This window comes from Arachis stenosperma, chromosome 10 (assembly GCF_014773155.1).
Source record: "Arachis stenosperma cultivar V10309 chromosome 10, arast.V10309.gnm1.PFL2, whole genome shotgun sequence".
NCBI classification, from domain to species: Eukaryota; Viridiplantae; Streptophyta; class Magnoliopsida; order Fabales; family Fabaceae; genus Arachis; species Arachis stenosperma.
This window is the reverse complement of record NC_080386.1, coordinates 82,058,169-82,076,312: the sequence shown is the minus strand read 5'-3', so window position 1 is coordinate 82,076,312 and position 18,144 is coordinate 82,058,169. Positions and strand designations below refer to the sequence as shown.

The window sequence follows — 18,144 nt, the reverse complement described above, 5'->3', positions numbered from 1 at the left end:
TGAAAATATTTGAAAAATATTTTTGAAATTTTCGAAAATAAATAAAAAAAATGAAAAAGATATGATTTTTGAAAAAGATTTTGAAAAGATAGATATTTAAAATTGAAATTTTGACTTGACTTGTAAGAAACAACTATTTTGAAAATTTTTGACCAAGTCAAACCCAAAATTTCGAAATTTTGGAGGGAAATAAGGAAAAGATATATTTTTTTTTTATTTTTGAATTTTAATTATGATGAGAGAAAAACACAAAAATACTCAATGCATGAAATTTTTAGATCAAAACAATGAATGCATGCAAGAATGCTATGAATGTTAGATGAACACCAAGAACACTTTAAAGATCATGATGAACATCAAGAACACAATTTTGAAAAATTTTGATGCAAAGAAACATGCAAGACACCAAACTTAGAAATCTTTAATGCATGGATTCTAACAACAAAAAATGCATATGAAAACACAAACAACACAAACAAGAAATCATCAAGATCAAACAAGAAACTTATCAAGAACAACTTGAAGATCATGAAGAACACTATGAATGCATGGATTTTCGAAAAAATGCCAGAAAAATTTTTAAGCATGCATAGACACCAAACTTAAAATTGACTCAAGACTCAACCAAGAAACACAAAATATTTTTAATTTTTATGATTTTCTAATTTTTTTTGTATTTTTATTAATTTTTTCGAAAATAAAGTTTTGAAAAACGAAAAATAAAAAAAAAAATTTTGAAAAAGATTTTTGAAAAGAAAATTACCTAATCTGAGCAACAAGATGAACCGTCAGTTGTCCATACTCGCACAATCCCCGGCAACGGCGCCCAAAAACTTGGTGGACGAAATTGTGATCCATGTTCTAACTATTTGAGATGAAAGCTTCTTATGGCACTGGTTGAATTCACACTCCGTTCAACTAACCAGCAAGTGTACTGGGTCGTCCAAGTAATAAACCTTACGCGAGTAAGGGTCGATCCCACAGAGATTGTTGGTATGAAGCAAGCTATGGTCACCTTGTAAATCTCAGTCAGGCAGATTAAATTTGTTTATGGTTTCGAAATAGAAATAATAAAATAGAAATAATAAAAGGGATAGAACCTTATGCAGATTCATTGGTGGGAATTTCAGATAAGCATATGGAGATGCTGTATGGCTCAAGGACGCCTGCTCTCCTACTGCTCAACTCAATCCTTCTTACTCCTCTCCATGGCAAGCTGTGTATAGGGGTTCACCGTCGACGATAGCTACTTTCAATCCTCCGGGAAAATGGTCCTCTGCGGCTGTCACTCGCATGGCTAATCGTCTGGAGGCATCACCTGGCCGAAGGCTACATCCCATCCTCGCAGTGAAACTACGCTCACGCGCTCTGTCACAGCACGGCTAATCACTGGTTGGTTCCCGCGCCTACTGGAATAGAATCCCTTGATTCTTTTGCGTTTGTCATCACGCCCAGCACTTGCGAGTCTGAAGCACGTCACAGTCATTCATTACCGGAATCCTACTCGGAATACCACAGACAAGGTTAGACTTTCCGGATTCCCAGGATCCTACTCGGAATACCACAGACAAGTGAGACTTTCCGGATCCTCATAAATGCCACCATCTATCTAGCTTATACCACGAAGATTCTGTTGGGGAATCTAAGAGATACACATTCAAGCTCGGTTGCATGTAGAACGGAAGTGGTTGTCAATCACGCGCGTTCACAAGTGAGAATGATAATGAGGGTTATCTAATCATCACATTCATCATGTTCTTGGGTGCGAATGAATATCTTGGAATAAGAATAAGAGAGAATTGAATAAAAGAAAATAGAATTGCATTAATACTTGAGGTACAGCAGAGCTCCACACCCTTAATCTATGGTGTGCAGTCCTTTTGTCAGCCTTTTTCAGAGTTTTGCTCAAATCCCTCAATTTCAGCCAGAATTTAACTGAAATCACAGAAAAACACACAAACTCATAGTAAAGTCCAGAAATGTGAATTTAACATAAAAACTAATGAAAACATCCCTAAAAGTAGCTTGATCTTACTAAAAACTACCTAAAAACAATGCCAAAAAGCGTATAAATTATCCGCTCATCAATTATGTATTTTTTTTCAGAGTTCTTAAGAATGAGTTCTAGAGTTTCATGATGATCTGTTGAAGTCTGGCTGGCTGTGAAGCCATGTCTAATCTTATTGGACCGAGGTTTTAACTTATCATCACAAGAGCTTGTTGATTTCTATCAATCTTGCTATTGGAGCAATGATCTGCTAAGGCTTGGCTGGCCATTGGCCATGTCTAGTATTTTGGACCGAAGCTTTCTTTGAAAGCTTGGCTGGCTGTGAAGCCATGTCTAATTCCTGGACCGGAGTCTTAGACTAGCATTGCAATGATTCCTGGAATTCAAATTAAGAATTCTGAAACCTTTATTTTCTATTTTCATATATTTTCGAAAAAGCACAAAAAATTACAAAATCATAAAAACCAAAATATTTTATGTTTCTTGTTTGAGTCTAGTGTCTATTTTAAGTTTGGTGTCTTGCATGCATTGATCTGTTCTATTTTCAAGTCAATAGTACAGGGAACTGAAGATTCAGAACATGCAGCAGAGAATTACACAGAAAAAGCTGGGCGTTCAAACGCCCAGTGAAGAAGGACAGACTGGCGTTTAAACGCCAGCCAGGGTGCCTGGTTGGGCGTTAACGCCCAAAAAGGTATTGCATTGGGCGTTAAACGCCAGAATGTGCACCATTCTGGGCGTTTAACGCCAGGATGGCACAAGAGGGAAGATTTTGTTTTCAAATCAATTTTTTTTCAAGTTTTCAAAGTTTTTCAAAATCAAATCTTTTTCAAATCAAATATTTTCAATCAAATGTTTTCAAAATCAATTTCTTTCCTTTTTCAAAGATACTTGCTAACAATTAATGATTTGATTGAACATTTTAAGTATGTTGCCTTTTCTGTTGAGAAAGGTTTAATGTTTGAATCATATCTTTTCTTGTTAGCCAAGTCATTAATTTTTAAAATCAAATCTTTTTAAAATTGTTTTCAAATCATATCTTTTCAATCATATCTCTTTAAAAGCATAACTTTTCAATCATATCTTTTTAATCACATCTTTTTCAAAATAGTTTTCAATCATATCTTTTTAAATTCTAATTTCAAAATCTTTTTCTAAAATTACTTGATTTCTTCTCCATTCTTAGTTTTCGAAAATCAATTCAAGTTTTTCAAAATGTTTTTAAAATCTTTTACCTAATTTTCGAAAATTTCTTCCCCTCTTCTCACATCCTTCTATTTATGGAGTACCACTCCTCCTCAATGCACAATTCGAACTCTATCTCACTAAGTTCGAATTCTCTACTTCTTCCTTCTATTTTTCTTTTCTTCTGACACCTCAAGGAATCTCTATACTGTGACATAGAGGATTCCATATTTTCTTGTTCTCTTCTCTTTCATATGAGCAGGAACAAAGACAAAGGCATTCTTGTTGAAGCTGACCCTGAACCTGAAAGGACCTTGAAGCGAAAGCTAAGAGAAGCTAAGGTACAACTCTCTGTAGAGGACCTAACAGAAATCTTCAAAGAAGAAGAAACCATGGCAGCCGAAAACAACAACAATGCAAACAATGCAAGGAAGGTTGATGAGCGGATAATTTATACGCTTTTTGGCATTGTTTTTAGGTAGTTTTTAGTAAGTTCAAGCTACTTTTAGGGATGTTTTCATTAGTTTTTATGTTAAATTCACATTTCTGGACTTTACTATGAGTTTGTGTGTTTTTCTGTGATTTCAAGTAAATTCTGGCTGAAATTGAGGAACTTGAGCAAAACTCTGAAAAAGGCTGACAAAAGGACTGCTAATGCTGTTGGAATCTGACCTCCCTGCACTCGAAATGGATTTTCTGGAGCTACAGAACTCCAATTGGCGCGCTCTCAACGGCGTTGGAAAGTAGACATCTAGGGCTTTCCAGCAATATATAATAGTCCATACTTTATTCGGAAATTGACGACGTAACTTGGCGTTGAACGCCAAGTTCATGCTGCTGTCTGGAGTTAAACGCCAGAAAAACGTCATGATCCGGAGTTGAACGCCCAAAACACGTCATAACTCGGAGTTCAACTCCAAGAGAAGCCTCAGCTCGTGGATTGATCAAGCTCAGCCCAAGCATACACCAAGTGGGCCCCGGAAGTGGATTTATGCATCAATTACTTACTCATGTAATCCCTAGGAGCTAGTTTATTATAAATAGAACATTTAACTATTGTATTAGATGTCTTTTTGACCACGTTACATCTTTGGTCTCAGTTTTGTTTTATTCTTCATCCTAAGAGGTTATTGATCACGTTTTAGGGGGCTGGTCATTCGGCCATGCCTGAACCTTTTGCTTATGTGTTTTTAACGGTGGAGTTTCTGCACACCATAGATTAAGGGTGTGGAGCTCTGCTGTACCTCAAGTATTAATGCAATTCTAGTTTCTTTTATTCAATTCTCTCTTATTCTTATTCCAAGATATTCATTCGCACCCAAGAACATGATGAATGTGATGATTAGATAACCATCATTATCATTCTCACTTATGAACGCGCGTGATTGACAACCACTTCCGTTCTACATGCAACCGAGCTTGAATGTGTATCTCTTAGATTCCCCAACAGAATCTTCGTGGTATAAGCTAGATAGATGGCGGCATTTATGAGGATCCGAAAAGTCTCACCTTGTCTGTGGTATTCCGAGTAGGATCCTGGGAATCCGGAAAGTCTAACCTTGTCTGTGGTATTCCGAGTAGGATTCCGGTAGTGAATGACTGTGACGTGCTTCAGACTTGCAAGTGCTGGGCGTGATGACAAGCGCAAAAGAATCAAGGGATTCTATTCCAGTAGGCGCAGGAACCAACCAGTGATTAGCCGTGCTGTGACAGAGTGCGTGAGCGTAGTTTTCACTGCGAGGATGGGATGTAGCCATCAACCATGGGTGATGCCTCCAGACGATTAGCCATGCGAGTGACAGCCGCAGAGGACCATTTTCCCGAGAGGATTGAAAGTAGCCACCGCTGATGGTGAACCCCTATACACAGCTTGCCATGGAAAGGAGTAAGAAGGATTGAGTTGAAGCAGTAGGAGAGCAGGCGTCCTTGAGCCATACAACATCTCCATATGCTTATCTGAAATTCCCACCAATGAATCTGCATAAGTGTTCTATCCCTTTTATTATATATCATCTATTTTCTTATTTCTATTTCTGAAACCATAAACAATTTTAATCTGCCTAACTGAGATTTGCAAGGTGACCATAGCTTGCTTCATACCAACAATCTCTGTGGGATCGACCCTTACTCACGTAAGGTTTATTACTTGGACGACCCAGTACACTTGCTGGTTAGTTGAACGGAGTTGTGAATTCAACCAGTGCCATAATAATGATTCCTCTCACAATAGTTTTTGTGTACATACCAAAGAGCCAATATTGTTGATCACAATTTCGTCCACCAAGATTTTGGCGCCGTTGCCGGGGATTGTTCGAGTATGGACAACTGACGGTTCATCTTGTTGCTCAAATTAGGTAATTTTCTTTTCAAAAATCTTTTTTAAAATTTTTTTTTCTCTTTTCTTTTTCGTTTTTACAAACTTTATTTTCGAAAAAAATTTTAATAAAAATCCAAAAAAATTAGAAAATCATAAAAACCAAAAATATTTTGTGTTTCTTGTTTGAGTCTTGAGTCAATTTTTAAGTTTGGTGTCAATTGCATGCTTTAAAGATTTTTCTTGCATTTTTCGAAAATCCCATGCATTCATAGTGTTCTTCATGATCTTCAAGTTGTTCTTGATGAGTCCTCTTGTTTGATCTTGATGATTTCTTGTTTTGTGTCTTTTCTTGTTTTTCATATGCATTTTTGCATTCATATCTTCCATGCATTAAAGATTTCTAAGTTTGGTGTCTTGCATGTTTTCTTTGCATCAAAAAATTTTTCAAAATTATGTTCTTGATGTTCATCATGATCTTCAAAGTGTTCTTGGTGTTCATCTTGACATTCATAGCATTCTTGCATGCATTCATGGTTTTGATCTAAAAATTTCATGCATTGAGTATTTTTGTTGTTTTTCTCTCTCATAATTAAAAATTCAAAAATCAAAAAAATTAGTTGTTTCTTACAAGTCAAGTCAAAATTTCAATTTTAAAAATCTTATCTTTTCAAAATCTTTTTCAAAAATCATATCTTTTTCATTTTTTCTATTTTTCGAAAAATTCAAAAATATTTTTCAAATTATTTTCAAAATCTTTTTCTTATCTTTACATCTAATTTTCGAAAATTCACTAATAATTAATGTGATTGATTCAAAAATTTGAAGTTTGTTACTTTCTTGTTAAGAAAGGTTCAATATTTAAGTTCTAGAATCTTATCTTGTAGTTTCTTGTTAGTAAAGTAAATAATTTTAAAATTTTTAAATTAAATCTTTTTATCTTTTATTTGATCTTTTTCAAAAAAATATTTTATCTTTTTCAAAATTTGATTTCAAAAATATCTTATCTAACTTACTATCTTCCTATCTTTTTCAATTTTGATTTCAAATCTTTTTCAATCAACTAACTAACTTCTTGTTTGTTTCTTATCTTTTTCAAACCACCTAACTACTTTTCCCTCTCTAATTTTCGAAAATATCTCACCCCTTATTCAAAAGTTCTTTTTAATTAATTAATTGTTTTATGTTTTAATTTTAATTACATTTTATATCCAATTTTCGAAAATTACTAACTCCTTTTCAAAAATTATTTTCGAAATCTCCCTCCTCTTTTCTTCTTCTATTTAATTATTTAATTATTAACACTTCTCTTCACCTCTCTTCATCCAAAAATCCGAATCTCATTCTTCATTCTTCTACCCCTTTCTTCTTCTACTAACACAAAGGGATCTCTATACTGTGACATAGAGGATTCCTCTTTCTTTTCTTGTCTTCTTCTCTTTCATATGAGCAGGAACAAGGATAAAGGCACTCTTGTTGAAATTGATCCAGAACCTGAAAGGACTCTGAAGAGAAAATTAAGAGAAGCTAAATTACAACAATCCAGAAACAACCTTTCAGAAATTTTCGAACAAGAGAAGGAGATGGCAGCCGAAAATAATAATAATGCAAGGAGAATGCTTGGTGACTTCACAAAGCCAACGTCCAAGTTTGATGGAAGAAGCATCTCCATTCCTGCCATTGGAGCCAACAACTTTGAGCTTAAGCCTCAACTAGTTGCTTTAATGCAACAAAACTGCAAGTTTTATGGACTTCCATCTGAAGATCCTTATCAGTTTTTAACTGAGTTCTTGCAGATCTGTGAGACTGTAAAGACGAATGGAGTTGATCCTGAAGTCTACAGACTCATGCTTTTCCCTTTTGCTGTAAGAGACAGAGCTAGAATATGGTTGGATTCACAACCTAAGGATAGCCTGGACTCATGGGATAAGCTGGTCACTGCTTTCTTGGATAAATTCTTTCCTCCTCAAAAGCTGAGCAAGCTGAGAGTGGATGTTCAAACCTTCAAATAAAAAGATGGTGAATCCCTCTATGAAGCTTGGGAAAGATACAAGCAGCTGACCAAAAGATGTCCATCTGACATGTTTTCAGAATGGACCATTTTAGATATATTCTATTATGGTCTCTCTGAATTTTCGAAAATGTCATTGGACCATTCTGCAGGTGGATCTATTCACCTGAAGAAAACGCCTGAAGAGGCTCAAGAACTCATTGACATGGTTGCAAACAACCAATTCATGTACACTTCTGAAAGGAATTCCGTGAACAATGGGATACCTCAAAAGAAAGGAGTTCTTGAAATTGATACTCTGAATGCCATATTGGCTCAGAACAAAGTGTTGACTCAACAGGTCAACATGACCTCTCAAAATCTGAATGGATTGCAACATGCATCTAACAGTACTAGAGAGGCAGCTTCTGAAGAAGCTTATGATCCTGAGAACCCTGCCATGGCAGAAGTTAATTACATGGGTGAACCTTATGGAAACACCTATAACTCATCATGGAAAAATCATCCAAATTTCTCATGGAAGGATCAACAAAAACCTCAACAAGGCTTTAACAATGGTGGACGTAATAGGCTGGGCAATAGTAAGCCATATCCATCATCTTCTCAGCAACAGACAGAGAATTCTGAACAAAACACTTCTAATTTAGCCAATGTAGTCTCTGATCTGTCAAAGGCCACTTTCAGTTTCATGAATGAAACAAGATCCTCCATTAGAAATCTGGAGGCACAAGTGGGCCAGCTGAGTAAGAAAGTCATTGAAACTCCTCCCAGTATTCTCCCAAGTAATACAGAAGAGAATCCAAAAGGAGAGTGCAAAGCCATTGACATAGTCAATATGGCCGAATGCACAAGGGAGGAGGAGGACGAAAATCCTAGTGAGGAAGACCTCCTGGGACGTCCCTCAAGCAAGAAGGAGTCTCCTATTAAGGATCCAGAGGAATCTGAGGCTCATTTAGAGACCATAGAGATTCCATTAAACCTCCTTCTGCCATTCATGAGCTCTGAAGACTATTCTTCCTCAGAAGAGGATGAAGATGTAACTGGAGAGCAAGTTGCTCAATATTTAGGAGCTATCATGAAGCTGAATGCCAAGTTGTTTGGTAATGAGACCTTGGAAAGTGAACCTCCCTTGCTCATTAATGAACTGGATACTTGGATTCAGAAAATTCTACCTCAAAAGAAACAAGATCCTGGCAAGTTCTTAATACCTTGTACCATAGGCACCATGACCTTTGCAAAAGCTCTGTGTGATCTGGGGTCAGGGATCAATCTTATGCCACTCTCTGTAATGGAGAAGCTGGGAATCATTGAGGTACAACCTGCCTTGTTCTCATTACAACTGGCAGACAAACCATTAAGGCAAGCTTATGGAATAGTAGAGGACGTGCTAGTAAAGGTTGAAGGCCTTTACATCCCTGCTGATTTCATAATCTTAGACACTAGGAAGAAAGAAGATGATTGCATCATCCTTGGAAGACCTTTCCTAGCCACAGCAGGAGCTGTGATAGATGTCAACAGAGGTGAATTAGTTCTTCAATTGAATGAAGAATACCTTATGTTTAAAGCACATGGCCATCCCTCTGTGACAGAAGAGAGTAAGCATGAAGAGCTTCTCTCAGTTCAGAGTCAAGAAGAGCCTTCACAGCCAAACTCTAAGTTTGGTGTTGTGAGGCCACAACCAAACTCTAAGTTTGGTGTTAAAATCCTATATCCAAACTCTAAGTTTGGTGTGGACAACTATACAACATTGACCTGATCACCTTGTGGCTCCATGAGAGCCACTGTCAAGCTATTGACATTAAAGAAGCGCTTGTTGACGACGTAACTTGGCGTTGAACGCCAAGTTCATGCTGCTGTCTGGAGTTAAACGCCAGAAAAACGTCATGATCCGGAGTTGAACGCCCAAAACACGTCATAACTCGGAGTTCAACTCCAAGAGAAGCCTCAGCTCGTGGATTGATCAAGCTCAGCCCAAGCATACACCAAGTGGGCCCCGGAAGTGGATTTATGCATCAATTAGTTACTCATGTAAACCCTAGGAGCTAGTTTATTATAAATAGAACATTTAACTATTGTATTAGATGTCTTTTTGACCACGTTACATCTTTGGTCTCAGTTTTGTTTTATTCTTCATCCTAAGAGGCTATTGATCACGTTTTAGGGGGCTGGCCATTCGGCCATGCCTGAACCTTTTGCTTATGTATTTTTAACGGTGGAGTTTCTGCACACCATAGATTAAGGGTGTGGAGCTCTGCTGTACCTCAAGTATTAATGCAATTCTAGTTTCTTTTATTCAATTCTCTCTTATTCTTATTCCAAGATATTCATTCGCACCCAAGAACATGATGAATGTGATGATTAGATAACCATCATTATCATTCTCACTTATGAACGCGCGTGATTGACAACCACTTCCGTTCTACATGCAACCGAGCTTGAATGTGTATCTCTTAGATTCCCCAACAGAATCTTCGTGGTATAAGCTAGATAGATGGCGGCATTTATGAGGATCCGGAAAGTCTCACCTTGTCTGTGGTATTCCGAGTAGGATCCTGGGAATCCGAAAAGTCTAACCTTGTCTGTGGTATTCCGAGTAGGATTTCGGTAGTGAATGACTGTGACGTGCTTCAGACTTGCAAGTGCTGGGCGTGATGACAAGCGCAAAAGAATCAAGGGATTCTATTCCAGTAGGCGCAGGAACCAACCAGTGATTAGCCGTGCTGTGACAGAGTGCGTGAGCGTAGTTTTCACTGCGAGGATGGGATGTAGCCATCAACCATGGGTGATGCCTCCAGACGATTAGCCATGCGAGTGACAGCCGCAGAGGACCATTTTCCCGAGAGGATTGAAAGTAGCCACCGCTGATGGTGAACCCCTATACACAGCTTGCCATGGAAAGGAGTAAGAAGGATTGAGTTGAAACAGTAGGAGAGCAGGCGTCCTTGAGCCATACAGCATCTCCATATGCTTATCTGAAATTCCCACCAATGAATCTGCATAAGTGTTCTATCCCTTTTATTATATATCATCTATTTTCTTATTTCTATTTCTGAAACCATAAACAATTTTAATCTGCCTAACTGAGATTTGCAAGGTGAGCATAGCTTGCTTCATACCAACAATCTCTGTGGGATCGACCCTTACTCACGTAAGGTTTATTACTTGGACGACCCAGTACACTTGCTGGTTAGTTGAACGGAGTTGTGAATTCAACCAGTGCCATAATAATGATTCCTCTCACAATAGTTTTTGTGTACATACCAAAGAGCCAATATTGTTGATCACAATTTCGTCCACCAAAGGTGTTGGGTGACTTTACTGCACCTACTCCCGACTTCTATGGGAGAAGCATCTCTATCCCTGCCATTGGAGCAAACAACTTTGAGCTTAAGCCTCAATTAGTTTCTCTAATGCAACAGAATTGCAAGTTCCATGGACTTCCATTGGAAGATCCTCATCAGTTCTTAGCTGAATTCTTACAAATCTGTGACACTGTCAAGACTAATGGGGTTGACCCTGAGGTCTACAGACTAATGCTATTCCCTTTTGCTGTAAGAGACAGAGCTAGGACATGGTTGGACTCACAACCTAAAGAAAGCCTGAACTCTTGGGAAAAGCTAGTCAATGCCTTCTTGGCAAAGTTCTTTCCACCTCAAAAATTGAGTAAGCTTAGAGTGGAAGTCCAAACCTTCAGACAGAAGGAAGGAGAATCCCTCTATGAAGCTTGGGAAAGATACAAACAATTGATCAGAAAGTGTCCCTCTGATATGCTTTCTGAATGGAGCATCATAGGTATTTTCTATGATGGTCTCTCTGAACTATCCAAGATGTCTTTGGATAGCTCTGCTGGAGGATCTCTTCATCTGAAGAAGACGCCTACAGAAGCTCAAGAGCTAATTGAAATGGTTGCAAATAACCAATTCATGTACACTTCTGAAAGGAATCCTGTGAACAATGGGACTAATCAGAAGAAAGGAGTTCTTGAGATTGATACTTTGAATGCCATATTGGCTCAGAATAAAATATTGACTCAGCAAGTCAATTTGATTTCTCAAAGTCTGTCTGGAATACAAAATGCACCAAGCAGTACTAAGGATGCTTCATCTGAAGAAGAAGCTTATGATTCTGAGAACCCTTCAATGGAAGAGGTGAATTACATGGGAGAATCCTATGGAAACACCTATAATTCTTCATGGAGAAATCACCCAAATTTCTCATGGAAGGATCAACAGAGACCTCAACAAGGTTTCAATAACAATAATGGTGGAAGAAACAGGTTTAGCAATGGCAAGCCTTTTTCATCATCTTCTCAGCAACAGACAGAGAATTCTAAGCAGAACCAATCTGACTTAGCAACCATGGTCTCTGATCTAATCAAAACCACTCAAAGTTTCATGACTGAAACAAGGTCCTCCATTAGGAATTTGGAGGCACAAGTGAGACAGCTGAGCAAGAAAATTACTGAACTCCCTCCTAGTACTCTTCCAAGCAATACAGAAGAAAATCCAAAAGGAGAGTGCAAGGCCATCAACATGGCCGAATTTGGAGAGGAAGGAGAGGAAGTGAACGCCACTGAGGAACACCTCAATGGACGTCCACTGGCCTCCACTGAGTTCCCCAATGAGGAACCATGGGAATCTGAGGCTCAAAATGAGACCATAGAGATTCCATTGGACCTACTTCTGCCATTCATGAGCTCTGATGAGTATTTTTCCTCTGAAGAGGATGAGTATGTCACTGAAGAGCAAGTTGCTAAATACCTTGGAGCAATCATGAAGCTAAATGACAAGTTATTTGGAAATGAGACTTGGGAGAACAAACCTCCTTTGCTCACCAAAGAACTGGATGACTTGTCTAGGCAGAAATTACCTCAAAAGAGACAAGATCCTGGGAAGTTTTCAATACCTTGTACCATAGGCACCATGACCTTCAAGAAGGCTCTGTGTGACTTAGGGTCAAGTGTAAACCTCATGCCTCTCTCTGTAATGGAGAAGCTAGGGATCTTTGAGGTGCAAGCTGCAAGAATCTCACTAGAGATGGCAGACAATTCAAGAAAACAAGCTTATGGACTTGTAGAGGACGTTTTGGTGAAAATTGAAGACCATTACATCCCTGCTGATTTCATAGTCCTAGAGAATGGGAAGTGCATGGATGAATCCATCATCCTTGGCAGACCCTTCCTAGCCACAGCAAAGGCTGTGATTGATGTTGATAGAGGTGAACTGATCATTCAAGTGAATGAAGAATCCTTTGTGTTTAAGGCTCAAGGATATCCCTCTGTCACCATGGAGAGGAAGCATGAAGAGCTTCTCTCAAATCAGAGTCAAACAGAGCCCCCACAGTCAAACTCTAAGTTTGGTGTTGGGAGGCCACAACCAAACTCTAAGTTTGGTGTTGAACCCCCACATTCAAACTCTAAGTTTGGTGTTGGGAGGTTCCAACATTGCTCTGAGAAAATGTGAGGCTCCATGAGAGCCCACTGTCAAGCTACTGACATTAAAGAAGCGCTTGTTGGGAGGCAACCCAATGTTATATTTTATCTATTTCCTTTTGTTATTTTATGTTTTCTGTAGGTTGATGATCATGAAAAGTCACAAAATCAATTGAAAAAGCAAAAACAGAATGAAAAACAGGAAGAAAAATAGCACACCCTGGAGGAAGAACCTACTGGCGTTTAAACGCCAGTAAGGCTAGCAGATGGGCGTTTAACGCCCAGTCTGGCACCATTCTGGGCGTTTAACGCCAGAAAGGGGCACCAGACTGGCGTTAAACGCCAGAAAAGGGCAAGCACCTGGCGTTAAACGCCAGAAATGGGCACCAGCCCGGTGTTTAACGCCAGATTTGGCACAAAACGCAAATTTTCTTGCCACTTGGTGCAAGGATGACTTTTCCTTGACACCTCAGGATCTGTGGACCCCACAGGATCCCCACCAACCCCACCACCCTCTTTCTTCTTCACCCATTCACCAATCACCTCAACACCTCTTCCCCAAAAACCCTTCACCTATCAAATCCCATCTTTCTCTTCACCACTCACATCCATCCTTCATAAAACCCCACCTACCTCACCTTTCAAATTCAAACCACTTTCCCTCCCAAACCCACCCATACATGACCGAACCATGAGCCCCCCTCTCCTATATAAACCCGTCTTCACTCCTTCATTTTCACACAACCTAAACACCACTTCTCCCCCTCTTTGGCCGAACACAAAGCCATTCCCTTCTTCCTCATTTCTTCTTCTTCTACTCTCTTCTTTCTTCTTTTGCTCGAGGACGAGCAAACCTTTTAAGTTTGGTGTGGTAAAAGTATTGCTTTTTGTTTTTCCATAACCATTTATGGCATCCAAGGCCGGAGAAACCTCTAGAAAGAGGAAAGGGAAGGCAAAAGCTTCCACCTCCGAGTCATGGGAGATGGAGAGATTCATCTCAAGGGTGCATCAAGACCACTTCTATGAAGTTGTGGCCTTGAAGAAGGTGATCCCCGAGGTCCCTTTTTCACTCAAAAAGAGTGAATATCCGGAGATCCGACATGAGATCCGAAGAAGAGGTTGGGAAGTTCTTACCAACCCCATTCAACAAGTCGGAATCTTAATGGTTCAAGAGTTCTATGCCAATGCATGGATCACCAAGAACCATGATCAAAGTGTGAACCCGGATCCAAAGAATTGGCTTACTATGGTTCGGGGGAAATACTTGGATTTTAGTCCGGAAAATGTAAGGCTGGCATTCAACTTGCCTATGATGCAAGGAGATGAACATCCTTACACTAGAAGGGTCAACTTTGATCAAAGGTTAGACCAAGTCCTCACTGACATTTGTGAAGAGGGCGCCCAATGGAAGAAATATTCAAGAGGGAAGCCGGTTCGATTAAGAAGGCATGACCTCAAGCCCGTGGCTAGAGGATGGTTGGAGTTTATCCAACGCTCAATCATTCCCACTAGCAACCGGTCCGAAGTTACTCTAGACCGGGCCATCATGATTCATAGCATCATGATTGGAGAAGAAGTGGAAGTTCATGAGGTTATAGCCCAAGAACTCTATAAGGTGGCGGACAAGTCCTCTACCTTAGCAAGGTTAGCCTTTCCTCATCTCATTTGTCACCTCTGTTATTCAGTTGGAGTTGACATAGAGGGAGACATCCTTATTGATGAGGACAAGCCCATCACTAAGAAAAGGATGGAGCAAACAAGAGACCCCTCTCATCATGAGATCCTTGAGATGCCTCAAGGGATGCACTTTCCTCCACAAGACTATTGGGAGCAAATTAACACCTCCCTAGGAGAATTGAGTTCCAACATGGGACAACTAAGGGTGGAGCACCAAGAACATTCCATCCTCCTCCATGAAATTAGAGAAGATCAAAGAATCATGAGAGAGGAGCAACAAAGACAAGGAAGAGACATTGAGGAGCTCAAACACTCCATAAGATCTTCAAAAGGAAGAACAAGCCGCCATCACTAAGGTGGACCCGTTCTTTAATCTCCTTGTTCTTTATTTTTCTGTTTTTCAAATTTTAGTGCTTATGTTTATCCATGTTTGTGTCTTATGATTATTAGTGTCTTAGTGTCTATGCCTTAAAGTTATGAATGTCCTATGAATCCATCACCTTTCTTAAATAAACAATGTTCTTAATTAAAAAAGAGAAGAATTGCATGAATTTTGAATTTTATAACAGACTAATTATTTTGATGTGGTGGCAACACTTTTGTTTTCTGAGTGTATGCTTAAACAGTGCATATGTCTTTTGAATTTGTGGTTCATGAATGTTGGCTCTTGAAAGAATGATGAAAAAGGAGACATGTTACTGAGGATCTGAAAAATCATAAAAATGATTCTTGAAGCAAGAAAAAGCAGTGAATACAAAAAAAAAACGAAAAAAAGGGGGAGAAAGAGAAAAAAGAAAGAAAAAAAGAAAGAAATAAGGTTGTGATCTGATGAGCGGATAATTTATACGCTTTTTGGCATTGTTTTTAGGTAGTTTTTAGTAAGATCAAGCTACTTTTAGGGATGTTTTCATTAGTTTTTATGTTAAATTCACATTTCTGGACTTTACTATGAGTTTGTGTGTTTTTCTGTGATTTCAGGTAAATTCTGGCTGAAATTGAGGGACTTGAGCAAAACTCTGAAAAAGGCTGACAAAAGGACTGCTGATGCTGTTGGATTCTGACCTCCCTGCACTCGAAATGGATTTTCTGGAGCTACCGACTCCAAATGGCGCGCTCTCAACGGCGTTGGAAAGTAGACATCCAGGGCTTTCCAGCAATATATAATAGTCCATACTTTATTCGGAATTTGACGACGTAACTTGGCGTTGAACGCCAAGTTCATGCTGCTGTCTGGAGTTAAACGCCAGAAAAACGTCATGATCCGGAGTTGAACGCCCAAAACACGTCATAACTCGGAGTTCAACTCCAAGAGAAGCCTCAGCTCGTGGATTGATCAAGCTCAGCCCAAGCATACACCAAGTGGGCCCCGGAAGTGTATTTATGCATCAATTACTTACTCATGTAAACCCTAGGAGCTAGTTTATTATAAATAGAACATTTAACTAATGTATTTGACATCTTTTGATCACTTTAAATCTTAGGATCAGATCTTTGAACGCATAGTTCTTAGACTATGGGGGCTGGCCATTCGGCCATGCCTGAACTTTTTGCTTATGTATTTTTAACGGTGGAGTTTCTGCACACCATAGAGTAAGGGTGTGGAGCTCCGCTGTACCTCAAGTATTAATGCAATTCTATTTTCTTTTATTCAATTCTCTCTTATTCTTATTCCAAGATATTCATTCGCACCCAAGAACATGATGAAGGTGATGATTATGTGGCGCTCATCACCATTCTCACCTATGAACGCGTGTGATTGACAACCACTTCCGTTCTACATGCAACCAAGCTTGAATGTGTATCTCTTAGATTCCCCAACAGAATCTTTGTGGTATAAGCTAGATAGATGGCGGCATTTATGAGGATCCGGAAAGTCTCACCTTGTCTGTGGTATTCCGAGTAGGATCCTGGGAATCCGGAAAGTCTAACCTTGTCTGTAGTATTCCGAGTAGGATTCCGGTAATGAATGACTGTGACGTGCTTCAGACTCGCAAGTGCTGGGCGTGATGACAAACGCAAAAGAATCAAGGGATTCTATTCTAGTAGGCGCGGGAACCAACCAGTGATTAGCCGTGCTGTGACAGAGCGCGTGAGCGTAGTTTTCACTGCGAGGATGGGATGTAGCCTTCGGCCAGGTGATGCCTCCAGACGATTAGCCATGCGAGTGACAGCCGCAGAGGACCATTTTCCCGAGAGGATTGAAAGTAGCTATCGTCGAACGGTGAACCCCTATACACAGCTTGCCATGGAGAGGAGTAAGAAGGATTGAGTTGAAGCAGTAGGAGAGCAGGCGTCCTTGAGCCATACAGCATCTCCATATGCTTATTTGAAATTCCCACCAATGAATCTGCATAAGTGTTCTATCCCTTTTATTATATATCATCTATTTTCTTGTTATTAATTTCCAAAACCATAAACCAATTTATATCTGCCTAACTGAGATTTACAAGGTGACCATAGCTTGCTTCATACCAACAATCTCTGTGGGATCGACCCTTACTCACGTAAGGTTTATTACTTGGACGACCCAGTACACTTGCTGGTTAGTTGAACGGAGTTGTGAATTCAACCAGTGCCATAATAATGATTTCACTCAAAATAGTTAGAACATTGATCACAATTGATCCATTGTTCACTCGTGCCAATTTCAAGTTCCATAATTTTACAAGGAGTGCAACTTAAAGAATAAGGATCACAATTTCGTCCACCAAGTTTTTGGCGCCGTTGCCGGGGATTGTTCGAGTATGGACAACTGACGGTTCATCTTGTTGCTCAGATTAGGTAATTTTCTTTTCAAAATCTTTTTCAAAAATTTTTCTTTTATTTTTCGTTTTTATAAATTTTATTTTCGAAAAAAATTTAATAAAAATACAAAAAAAAAATTAGAAAATCATAAAAACTAAAAATATTTTGTGTTTCTTGTTTGAGTCTTGAGTCAATTTTTAAGTTTGGTGTCAATTGCATGCTTTAAAAATTTTTCTTGCATTTTTTCGAAAATCCCATGCATTCATAGTGTTCTTCATGATCTTCAAGTTGTTCTTGATAAGTCCTCTTGTTTGATCTTGATGATTTCTTGTTTTGTGTCTTATGTTGTTTTTCATATGCATTTTTTATTTGTTAAAATCCATGCATTAAAGATTTCTAAGTTTGGTGTCTTGCATGTTTTCTTTGCATTAAAAAGTTTTCAAAATTATGTTCTTGATGTTCATCATGATCTTCAAAGTGTTCTTGGTGTTCATCTTGACATTCATAGCATTCTTGCATGCATTCATTGTTTTGATCCAAAAATTTCATGCATAAAGTATTTTTGTTGTTTTTCTCTCTCATAATTAAAAATTCAAAAATCAAAAAAATATCTTTTCCTTATTTCCCTCCAAATTTTCGAAATTTTGGGTTGACTTGGTCAAAAATTTTCAAAATTAGTTGTTTCTTACAAGTCAAGTCAAAATTTCAATTTTAAAAATCTTATCTTTTCAAAATCTTTTTCAAAAATCATATCTTTTTCATTTTTTTTATTT

General features: G+C 38.7%; 1 non-coding gene across 1 annotated transcript; it reads right to left on the bottom strand.

The window, feature by feature from the left end:
- Nucleotides 1-11,183: 11,183 nt before the first annotated feature.
- On the bottom strand, nucleotides 11,184-11,291 carry LOC130959040 (small nucleolar RNA R71). The gene has a single exon (XR_009078137.1). It is a non-coding gene; the product is annotated as a small nucleolar RNA R71 (small nucleolar RNA).
- Between the last annotated feature and the right edge of the window lie 6,853 nt (nucleotides 11,292-18,144).